The sequence below is a fragment of the Copadichromis virginalis genome, unplaced genomic scaffold, assembly GCF_057382275.1.
Source record: "Copadichromis virginalis isolate Kocher_CV1m ecotype Utaka unplaced genomic scaffold, C_Virginalis_male_GT1.1 unmapped_scaffold_1, whole genome shotgun sequence".
NCBI lineage: Eukaryota > Metazoa > Chordata > Actinopteri > Cichliformes > Cichlidae > Copadichromis > Copadichromis virginalis.
This window is the reverse complement of record NW_028188589.1, coordinates 6,136,631-6,149,189: the sequence shown is the minus strand read 5'-3', so window position 1 is coordinate 6,149,189 and position 12,559 is coordinate 6,136,631. Positions and strand designations below refer to the sequence as shown.

The 12,559-nt window shown below is 41.6% G+C and overlaps 1 long non-coding RNA gene across 1 annotated transcript; it reads right to left on the bottom strand.

The window, feature by feature from the left end:
• Positions 1 to 406: 406 nt before the first annotated feature.
• Positions 407 to 8,385, bottom strand: LOC146679665 (uncharacterized). Its single transcript, XR_014918636.1, has 3 exons — positions 8,158 to 8,385; positions 5,781 to 5,886; positions 407 to 511 (listed from the first exon to the last, which is right to left on the bottom strand). It is a non-coding gene; the product is annotated as an uncharacterized LOC146679665 (long non-coding RNA).
• Between the last annotated feature and the right edge of the window lie 4,174 nt (positions 8,386 to 12,559).

Sequence of the window (12,559 nt, the reverse complement as noted above, 5' to 3'; positions counted from 1 at the left end):
CACACTGTTCACAGCAGTACACATCATGTCTGGTGTGAATGCGTAGGTGTGTATTTCGGTACCCTCTCTGGCTGAAAGTTTTTCCACAGATGTCACAGCTGTATGCCTTAATTCCAGAGTGGGTAACTAGATGCCTCTGTAAGTGGCTACTGTGAGTAAAAGCTCTGCCACACTGATCACAGCTGTATGCCTTAATTCCAGAGTGGGTAACTAGATGCCTCTGTAAGTGGCTACTGTGAGTAAAAGCTCTGCCACACTGATCACAGCTGTACGCTTTAACTCCACTGTGGATGAGTTGGTGTTTTTTTAGGGAACCCTTCAAGGAAAAAGACTTTCCACACAAGTCACAGCTGAACGGTCTCTCTCCAGTGTGGATGACCTGATGCTGTTTTAGTGAAGCCCTCACAGTAAAACCCTTCCCACACTCGTCACAGGTGTGTTTTTTCTCTCCCTTTCTTCTGTGAGGTTTGTCGGCCTCCTGAGAGCGCTGACTTCTGGCTCCATGTTGGTCCTGCAGTGACAGAGATACAAACAGAGGCAGTGAGTGAAATGCAGTCGTGGAACAAACTCAACCTTCAAACTCCATTAACACTAGTTTTAAACCTGAAGGTGGAGCGTGGCACCAAACACCTTAAAGGTCTCTTATCCCCACCTGCTGGTAGTTCTAACACATTACATCCAACCTGCTGTTAAAGATAATTCATGACTGTTCAAACACTAAAATCACACACACACACACACACACACACACACACACACACACACACACACACTATTTTATAATTTAGATTATTTTGTTGTTTCCTATTACATATTTCTATAATTTGTATAGATTTATACAGAATTATTCAGTGATAATAAATCCTATGTTTGTTTATTCTAAAGGAACCCCGTTAGCTTCCACAACAGATGTTGCTCGTCTTCCGTCAAATACTCACATAAAATATTACACAATAAAGTGGATTCAAGATATCCACATAATTTCACTCTTACATCCACAGTGAGGTTTCACAATTGTTCAAATATAAGCAATCAATAATAATAATATCAATAACATTGAGGCACATCACACAAATTTCAAAAACAAATCATGTCTTACAATATTTACAAGAACTAAAAGCTCTGTAAATCGGCTTTTAAGTGTTCATTGAAGTTTTGAATAATTCTCTAATTTTTTAAGGCAACTTATTCCACTTAAAAGTTGCTCTAAATGTAACAGTTTTACAAAACGTTACTTTTAACTCGAGCATTTACTAAATTGCAGCTTGTTGAAAACTGTGTAATATGATGATGTATTTCATCTGGATACTGCAGCTGAGCAGAATAAATGTGGTGTGTTTAACAGAATTGCTTTCTTTAGAACTACAAGTAAGCCATAGAATATTTTAGCCTGTACAGGAAGCCAAGAAAGGTTATTATGCATTTTATCAATATTAGTATAGTGTGAACATCTTCACACTAATCTGGACGCCTTATTCTGGACTAACTGAAGTCTGTTAAGATCTGTCTTATTAGCTGCTGACCAAATGATTGAACAATACTCCAGATGAGACATTACTAGTGCATTAATGACATCTTTCATAATGAAGAAGTGATACACAAAGAGCATTTCATAGCCATAGCTATGCCTTGTCGGCAGAGTTATGTGACATTAGTGATGTTTGTACTTTCAGCGTTAACTTGGTTTTAAAGCCTTTAAAATATACGCCGTTCAATAGTCGACCTTAATCTGACAGAGAATGTGATGATTTTGTGGATAATTAAAGTCAGTCATATATCCACAAACACAACAAGCTGAAAGTCAGTGATGCTGCTCGGTTTGCAGTCCTGAACATCACGGCACAAGCAGGATTCACTGCACTGTTAATGTTAGCTGTGTTATATTGCTGCCTCTGTTCGGTGGTGTCGAGCCAAACGCACTTTAACGTGTGTTTGAACGAGCTGACGGTTCACTCGTTAAGCTGAAAGAAAGATGCTTTAATCACAGCAGTCACACATGTGTCCACTGCACCATCTGGAACTCTTCTTGTTTACACTCGTAATAACACAAACACTAAATCCTGCTTCTCTGCTGCTGTTGTGTAGCAGTGTGTACACCTGAGACTGTCACCTGTCTGTCTGTCCTGCACTCTCTCTCTGTTTCTTTCTCTCTGATTGTGGAATAAAAGTATGAACATGTGTTTATAAGTTACACTTGTGTTTGAATCCTGCAGCTTATCACACATTTGATTTCCATGTGTGACGACTGCAAGTGTCCAGAGTGAGGACAGACTGAGGGAGCCACTGCTGCACATCATCTGTGAGGCTTTGCAGCCCTGATGATCCACCAGGACAAACTCAGCAGTGTGTGAGGAAGAGGAGGAGGAAGAGCCAGCAGCAGCTGACAGATGGAGAGAATAGACAGACTGTTCCCTGTTTGTGAAGGACTGCTAGGAAAGTTTAACATAACTGTCTGTGCTGAATCAGTCTTATTAGGTAATGTTCAAATAATGTGATCATCCCAGTGTTTTCAGTGTGGGAGAAAGTACTCAGGGCCTTCAAGTTACACACTATGAAAGGCAGCAACAAGTTTAATGTTCAGAAACCTAAAGTATGTATCAGCAGCAGAATGGAGCTAAAATAAATGTTGGTTTCAGTTCTATGAAGCTTTGAGTCTGTGAAGGTTCTCAGTCATCCAGGTCATCGTAGTCAAAGGAGCTTGCAAAGAAAAGCGTCTGGACTTCTTTAAGTTACTTGAAGACGTTTCACCTCTCATCCGAGAAGCTTCTTCAGTTCTCTCTCTTCACTTGCATACCCACCACGGAGGCCGAGGAGACTGTCAGAAAATGACTACAAGAAGACAGCTCCTTGGAGGACAGGACCAACTTCACAGCCGATCAGATTTGCACCCTGTTAGACCTCTGCCTCACCACTACATATTTCAAATACAACGAAGGCTTTTACAGACAAAAACATGGCTGTGCCATGGGCTCCCCCATGTCACCTATTGCAGCCAACCTTTACATGGAGGAAGTGGAAAGGAAGGCTCTTGGCTCTTTCAAAGGAAGAGTACCCAGCCACTGGTACAGATATGTGGACGACACCTGGGTCAAAATCAAGACAAAAGAAGTGGAATCCTTCACTGCGCACATTAACGCTGTGGATAAAAACATCAAGTTCACCAGGGAAGACACAAAGGACGACTGTTTGCCCTTTCTGGACTGCACTGTGCACATTGAAGAGAACGGCAACCTCAACATCGAAGTTTACCGGAAGCCCACACACACGGACCAGTACCTCCTCTTTGACTCCCATCACCCTCTGGAACACAAACTTGGAGTAATTAGGACCCTACACCACCGAGCAGAACATGTTCCCTCTAAGCCTGAAGGAAAAAAGAAGGAACACACACACATGTAAAGGAAGCACTCAAAACGTGCGGCTATCCTAAATGGGCGTTTTTAAAGTCAGCAAAGAGGCAAAGAAAAGAAGACCAGACACCAGCGAGGGAGGATAAGAAGGACAGACGCAACAACATTGTCATCCCCTATGTAGCCGGTGTATCAGAGAAACTCAGGAGAGTTTTCTCCAAGCATGACATCCCAGTGTATTTCAGACCCAGCAACACGCTCAGACACAAACTGGTTCACCCGAAAGATAAAACGCCAAAACACAGACTCAACAATGTGGTGTATGCTGTACAGTGCAGCGAGGAATGCCCAGACCTCTACATTGGAGAGACCAAACAGCCACTTCACAAGCGCATGGCACAACACAGAAGAGCCACCTCCACAGGACAAGACTCAGCAGTCCATCTGCATCTTAAGGATAAAGGACACTCTTTCGAGGATGCCAATGTTCACATTTTGGACAGAGAGGACAGATGGTTTGAAAGCGGAGTGAAAGAATCCATCTATGTCCACTGTGAGCGACCATCTTTGAACAGAGGCGGGGTTTACGACACCAACTCTCTGCCATCTATAATCCAGTTTTGAGATCCCTTCCCAGACGCCTTAACGCCCACTCACATCCCGGGTCATCTGATCTCAGGAATTCGCATGACAAGGTGGGGCCAGGTTTCACAATGAACTCACCCGAAACTCTGGCTGATTGGGACCCACACCCAGTTTCACACCTTGGCTCAGGCGATTAGAGGAGGGGGGTCCTTTTGTCCCTCTGTGGGGGGTCACTCCCACTAGGTTTATATCTGGGACTCTCCACCATTTGACCTTAGAACTGAAGAAGCTTCTCGGATGAGAGGTGATATGTCTTCAAGTAACTTAAAGAAGTCCAGACGCTTTTCTTTGCAAGCTCCTTTGACTATGAAGCTTTGAGTATTTTGGATCAGTAGCTGCTGTGTTTGTTGCATCATATTGCTGTAACTGTTTATATGCTTTATATATTCTGAGCTAAGTTGATCTATAGTGTTACATCATATTCTATAAGGATGTTATGTGTTTGTAGACCTTCTGCCCAGTTTGACCCATTTAGCAGAAGTCAGCCTGTTTAAGGCTCTGATATCTATTCTGTGTGACTTACAGCAGTTATGACATGGTCTGATTTTCTCACCCAATAAAGGAATATTTCATATATCAGTCTACTCTTCATTCTATCAGACACAGTTATCACAGCTCCTACATTTGCTTTTTACACATATATGTAAGCATTGAGCCAAATTTAGTACCAACATACTGAAGTAACAATATTTGTCTCTTATATATGACACATCTGTATACACACTGTCACAGATACTTGTCTGTGAGTGAAGTGATTAATATAATAACTATAATATTGGCCATATTATATTTACATTACCACAGTGAGATGACTTTAGTCTCATGAACAACATCAGCTAATTGTTATTTACAGCTAATCTTAAACGACTGTTCAGCACAGAAATGAAGCCCAACAATCATGTTTCACAGTCCTGTGGTCTCAGCCTCAGATACTCATCAAATCACACAGAGCTCATGTAGAAACAAATGAACTAAATATGTTCTCCTTCATTTCTGTCAAACAAAGCTGTATGAAACGTTTCCAGCTGTTAGTATCATGGTTGCTAGGCAACCTGGGCAGCGCGACGGAGGCTAGACGTCCCATTTCACGAGCCTACGAGCCTCGCACTTCGGCCTTAGCGGTCTTTGAGTACGCGGCCCTTGAGGACTTTAAAGCTGCAGAACCTGAATCGGGATACAGCCATGATGATCTCCAGCCTCGTGCTCGCCAACATTCTCACCTGAGTTAAGAAGACGATCACTGAAATGGTCTCAGCAGGTCCTTTGATGACAGCAATGAAATGCAGTGGTAAGGCTTTTTGGGGATTAAGTTCGTTTTCATGGCAAAGAAGGACGATGCAGTTCATCTGATCACTCCTCATAACATTCTGGAGTGCAGGCAAAATGCTATTATAAAAACTTAAGCAGCAACTTCTCCAGGTTCCAATATTTATGCAATTCTCAAACCTTTTGGCCACGACTGTATAACCTCTTCTGAAGTTTAGTGGATATTATACATGGTTATGCTCAGGATGTGTCGGCCAGTTTCCACTGGAAACGCCTTTTGGTTAAACTGTCAGCGAGGAATTTGCATTTGCACTGTTACATTTTTATATAACTTTAATGCACATAAACAACAGCTGCTTGTTTCAGTGAAAATACATTGATGGGTTTTTAATAAAGTTGTGCAGCTGTAAAGTATTTTGTCTGCTGTCAATTCTATCGTCAGCTACATCGTTATGGCAAATGTTCAAATGTATATGGTGATAAATATCTTTGGTCATATGGTCCTGCTCTGTCTGTCACCTTCTGTGTTGAGCTCATTGTTTCCTCTGTAGTGGCTGAGCTGAGTCCAAGTAGCTGAAAATGTTCCTCTGCTGCTCCGTCAGACTCTCCTCCTCCTGCTGATCAGCTGGGACACAAAACAGATCTTTGTTAGGCTCCACACTGCACTGAAGAGTCAAAGTGTCTCATATGTTCATCTGACAAGTAAAAGAACACATTTTTGTTTCCCGAGGTGGGCAACTTGTTGGAAACAAACACAAAAGGTTTGAGCACTGATACCTGCCATTGCTGGCATTGAAAGATGCAACGCCAGCAATGTGGATTGTCAAGACTCAAACCAATCATCAAGCAAAGACAACAGGGATCATTTGTTTCTGTTTATTTAGCATTCACAGCATTTGTAGTTGCCTTCTGTGCAGGGGAAGTCCACGCACACTGTGTGGTACCGCCATCCGCAGAAGGTGCATTCAACCTCTGTAAGAGAAACTAGATTGTCTGAGACTGAAATGATATTAACTAAAGAAGTGGTGATTTGTAAAACTTCACATTTTGATCCGGGACGTACTCTGCATGAAAACAAGCGCTCACTCTTCCTGCTCAACAAATGACAAGGGCGGAGCCTTATACCACGTGATACAGAAGCTGTGCCGTGTAATGCTAAAATTAGCAGGGAAACAACAACGGAGAGCACGTCAGGGATGACGAGAAAGTGACAGGAGAAAATCCGTCCCGGTCAACCACCCAAACATCAATAACGGGAACTTTATACAGCGCTTCCCTATACACGTCGAACTCCCGCAGGCACAAAGACATTACGGAGGCTATCACTTATCACCTGACCAAAGATATGGCTCCATCAACACTGTGCAAAACGAGGGATTTAGGAAAACGATCAACACCCTAGACAAACGCTACACAGTGCCGTCCCGCAACTATTTTTCTATTGTTGCACTACCTGCTCTGTACACGCAGCATCGAGCAACGGTGGAGACGGAATTTCAAGCAGGACAACATTTTGCTGCAACAACAAAACGTGAGACATTTGTTGTTTTATGTTTATTTATTGTTATGACAGAATCATGATCTCAATTCTAAGCCAAAAAATGGTGATTCTCATTTTATGCAAAATAGTGCAGCCCTAACATTAACACAAAACTATTGTTTCACCAGAGAAACACACATGAAGAGAGAGAGAGAGACAATAACAGCTACCAAACAGTCGTCATAATTCGTCACACAATGAGAAAAGGACAAATCAACAAGTAACAATGACTAATTAATATTAAAATCTGTAACATAATGTATTGTTTGGAGTTTAGTCTGATTGGTTCAGGATGACCTGCCATTATCCAATCACACGTCTGCTTACCTGCATCTTTTCTCTTTTTTCTAACCTGAGCACCTGATGGCTTTGAACTTTTGTTGTCCATCTTCCATTGGTTTGAATTTTGCGCTCCAGTACAAACACAAATCCCCCAACCCGAGGATCAGCACAATTAACCTAACAGACCTACACCTTAGTTCACAGATTCACTTTGTCTAAGGTTGATTTCTGGGATTTCACACAACCCAGGATTCAGATCGTGAATCCATGATGGGCTTGGATTTACATCATTATAAATGAAATGTGCTCTACTTGGAAGCAGCCGGCCCCGCCCCTTTTGACGGGTTGTGTGAGACTTTAAATCATCAAACTGTAAATTATAAATTTAAATTGTTATTGATCCTTTACCCCGAGTCCTAAAGTGTAGATTTATTTTCTTACTCTTCTTATATTTATTGTTTGTTTACTTGCACCGCTGTAACTGCAGCCTCGTCGTCTCGTCTCTCTATATGCTGGACTGTCTGTAGCGGAGATGACAATAAAGTTTACTTTGACTTCAGCAGCGCGCAGGCGCACCGAGGGCTCTCGCGCTCACTTTATAGAATTTAGAAAAAACATCGGTGCAGATTATAAGTCTGTATCATAATATCTGTTTGTTGTTTTTATTTTGTTTTGCGAGTTGGTTATTAGATGCCGCTCCAGCCAGCCAGAGACTCCCCGCCGCCCCGCCCTCTCCTCCCTGTGCCGCCAGCAGCAGGCACACCTCGCAAACGGAGGGCGCCCTTACTCCCAGCAAATGGCTGATAGAAAACCGATCGGTGCCTACGAATTTCCCAATATGCGCTGGCATGACGTCGGGGAAGCATGGGTACGACCGATTATTTTATTTTTTTCTTGCCCGTGATGCCCCCCCCACCACGATGCATTCTATTGGTTTGCACACTTACACACACCCAGCTGTGGTTTCCGGTTTTGCTGGACTCTGGAGAGCCCCGCCTTTAACGCTCTTCTCTCACAGAGAGCAACAGAAAACTTGGAAAAACTCCAGATTGACTGAACTCAGTTCAAAGTTACCTTGACACCTTTAGATGTGAGACGTAGCGATGGTCCGCTTGAAGCTGACGCTCCGGTGCGTGTGTCAGAAAGATCAACGCGCTGCTTCAGAAGCACCGTGTCGAGGCTTGATTCGTTTGGCCAGAGTCACGTGATCAGTGACGTCTGAAGCTTCGTTTAGAACGTACCTTTTTTTAAATCGAACTTTATTGAAACACAATGAGTATACAACATACAAACAGATGAAGTTTACAAAAGAACAGAACATGAACATACAGAACCAGGAGTAAAAAAATTATGATACGAGTAGGCGAAAAAAATCAACATATTGTAACGTGCAGTGGAGATGAAGCCAGCCGCGGAGGTGTGCAGGTGGATAGCGAATGAGCAACAGCTTCTGACTTTCCAAAAAGTACTCATTTATTTACAATATCAAAAATAAAAGTGCTACCTCTACCACACATTACTAAAGAGCACACTAGTCCGCGTACACACGGGAGCATCCATTACAGGAGGAGTGCGAAGAAGAACACAAAGGGGGTGACACCAGTCGTGAGACAGGAGGCGCCGCCATGTGGTGATACACTGCATTACAATAGCAACTGTTACAATATAAATATTGTTCTGAGAGGCTTTTTGTTGGTTGAGTCTGAAATTGATTGTATGTACAATTCATATCCTTATAAAACGGCAGAAATATGGTGTTTTATTAATAAACTTACATTTATGGATATAAAATAGCTAAAAGTATTAACATGCCTCAGAGAAATCACTAATAACACTAAGGGCTGGACGGATTTGATTTGCATTCTTCAAGAAGAGTGTGGTGTCATCAGCTAGCTGGCTGATGATGAGCTCCTTATCAGCTGTGCTGATTCCTTGTATAACAGGTCAAATCTCGGGGTGGAGTCTTAATCATTTTAATTGAGCTATTGCCATTCGTGTACAAGGTTTTGATAGCTTTACAGAAAAATGCCAAATTTTTCCAAAGAGTGGAAAATAAATTGATGTTCAATTGTATCAAAAGCCTTTTAAAAATCCAGGAAGAGAATGAAGCTATAGTCAGATACCAAATCAGAGTAATCAAGTAGATCTAAAACCAGTCTCATGTTCTTAGAAAGGTGTCTGTTTCTCATAAAGCCTGATTGTGTCTCATCGATAATTGTGTCCAAGAACTCTTTCATTCTGTTAGCAAGTACTACAGCCATAATCTCATAGTCATCATTGAGCAGACAGATGGGTCTCCAATTATCAATAAGAAGTAAGTCTTTGTTTGGCTTTGGAATAAGTGTTATGAGACCCTGAGTAAGAGTAGGAGGGAGGATGTTATTCTCTACACTTCCTATGAAAAGCTGCAGTAAGAACGGAGCCAGGAGATTAGAAAATGATTCATAAAACTCTGCAGTTAAACCATCTGTGCCGGGAGATTTGTTGGCCTTAAGTGCAGAAATAGGATTACAAACGTCCTCCACAGTCAGAGGGCTGTCACAGTGACTTCTATCTTCCACAACAATAGTTTTTAGGTTTTTAATATTATTGAGAAACAGCGTTGAGACATATATATATATATATATATATTCTACTTTTCTAAATGATTGACTATTTCAATGGAGAACCTAAATGACACGGACCCGTGTTTGTTATTACATATCTCTATTTTGAATGTGACAAGTCTATCATTGCCTGTTATTCATAGGTATTAACAGAGTTTTTGGCCTTTTTTCCTCTATAACAGTTAATTGACACTTTACAGTGGCCTGCTATGGTTAATAATAACAACATGTTCAGTCATGAGTGAAATCAAAGCTTTTCTTCACTTTAGCATTTAACATTCCCAACAATATAATGTGATACCTTAATTAAAACACAGCTAATAAAACACAATTTTCTTAATGCAAACATCAGTGACTCAACATTAGCAACCAAAGGGTTCAGTCTGCAGCTCACACTCATGTGAAGCTACAGCCTCCCCCTTTAGTCTCTGTCATCCTTCTGCTCCTGCAAAAACAAAGCAAGACAAAACCTCCACCCTTCTTCTACAGGCTGGGTGAATTGTTGTGGACATTCACTAATCCTAAAGTCGGCACCGTTTTTGTCTCAGTATCAAGTCAGTTAAACTTTTAGTCGTCAGTCCGTCACAGTCCAGTCACATGCATACATCCACACACATTCATACCAGATATTGCTGATAATGGAGTCTCACACGCAGCCTATTCGAGCCTCCATCACCAGCAAGATGACGTCATCATTTTAAAGGAAAACAGCTCCTTGTTTTTGGACTGGATTGACTCGCTGCAATCCTTTTAGGCTCAGGACTTCTCATGTGATCAATGTCACATATAAGTGAATTTCTCCCAAGCTCATTATAATCATGGAGAAAAACACTTTGCCACTGTTTCCAGTAAGAATATTTTATAGCGCTTTAAAGTTCAACCTCTCAGGTCTGGATTAAAGAGCTGATTTGTTAAATCGGGAACTCACAAAATACCAAAATATCACCACCGGTGGATCACACCTCTCAGATGTTCTTATCTCAGTGCACTGTAACAAAAGCACAAATAAACGCAACCAATAAAATACTAATAAAGTAACAAATACTGGGGCCCATTGCAAACATGTCCAAGCATAAAACCATCTTTCTCTCTCTTAGAGAAAGAAAACAATCCAAACCTCACTGATAAAATCAACCTAGTGTCAAGCAAAACCCAAAAATCAACCAAAACTTCACCAGAAAGTTTTCCTCCCTCCCGGGACAATATTGTGCAGGAATACAGGCACCGTAACTCCTTTTGCACTGACAAAAACATGTTGGATTTACTTGATTCAATAGTGGACACTGGTTGCACACAAAGGTTTTGCTTTGGCAGAAACTTAAACAACTGAGTTAAATCAACACAACCTTTTCATATTCAGTAAACCTGCATGTTGTGTTCATAAAACACGATTGAAACATGTTCAGATGGAGTAAGTTGAGCTCCTGGAACATTTTAATCCTTCAATTGAAATTGAATGGGTCTACAACAACCACCATCCTCCTATCTCTATCCTGGTTGCAGCAGGGCTGGGAAATAACCCTGAAGTGATAGGTTACCAGGCAGGGTACACCCTGGACAGCTCACCAGTCTATCAGATAGAAACACACAGCCGTTTACATTCATGGATAATTTAGCCCAGGACCTTCTTACTGTGGAGCAACAGCACTAACCAGCATGCCAACAATGGAGGAAATACAGGAAAGCTATGATTTCCTGTATTTGAGGCAGAATTATTTTGTTCTTGCTCTTGACAGGTTAATCCACAATAAATAGCAACAGCATGCATGTGGTGTGTGTGTCGTTGTCTGCCTCTTATAACTCCAGTGATTTTCCTGTAGTTTGAAATCTTATGCGGTGTTGACACAATAATTTGTTGTAAAGCAGGAAATTCCCAACTGTGGTAGAAAGCACAGCTTAGCCTTAGCAAATGTTCAAAGAAAAGTCGTCACTTCCTGATTTCTGCTTCACTGATAAATATTGTCACACTGGGGTTTTTGCAAATGATATCAGTGAGCACTGTGTGGCAGCTGGAGTCAGACAACTGAAGCTCCCACAATCAAGACCACAAACAGCTTTCAAAGGAGATTTGAAGCTTTTCTGGCAGCAAGCTTCATGATTTATGGGACTGGAACTGGAACAGAAACTACCTGATCACCAATGGTGAGCTGGCATGGAATTATTTTTATGACATTTTATCAAAGTTATAAATAAGCATGCCCATTAACACATAGTGAGTGAGCATGTTGTCTTCCCACGCAGTGAACAGCGGATGCTAATGTTTTTGTCACTTTTTACAGAGTCAAACTCAAAGTAAGGTCAGTGCTTCCACGCTTTAAACGCTGCACGCTCACACTCTCTCCACACTCGATAGATTATCCATTGTTCATCTGCACACAGCTGTGGTTTTAGTAACGCAGTAACGCAGCATGCTTATGGGAAAGTAACAGTAATCTAATTACCTTTTTTGCAATAGTAATCCCTCACTTTACTCGTTTCTTGGAAAAAGTAATCGGATTACTGCCCATCTCTGGTTGGAGCTGTGCACTTGTGGGTTCCACCTTGTGTACACGTTTATCTTTGCTGTGTGTACTTGTACCTCTGAGTGGAAGCTGAACTCTTGAGTTCGAGTATCGAAGCATCAGCTGTGACGTTAAAGTCCAAACAGCTCGTTCATTTGACGTGCAAATGAACGAAGGTAACGCCGTTTTCATGTGGATGTGTCACTGAGACACTTTCCACATCCACAGCTCACAAAATGGGAAAACTATAGAAGTATAACAATGAAGAAGTTACTATGTTACGGGTCCCAAGGATGAAGACCTCGATGACAAATATGTTACCTGTAAAAGCAGGTGAAGAGCAGAGTAAGGAAGACACGATGCGTCTCT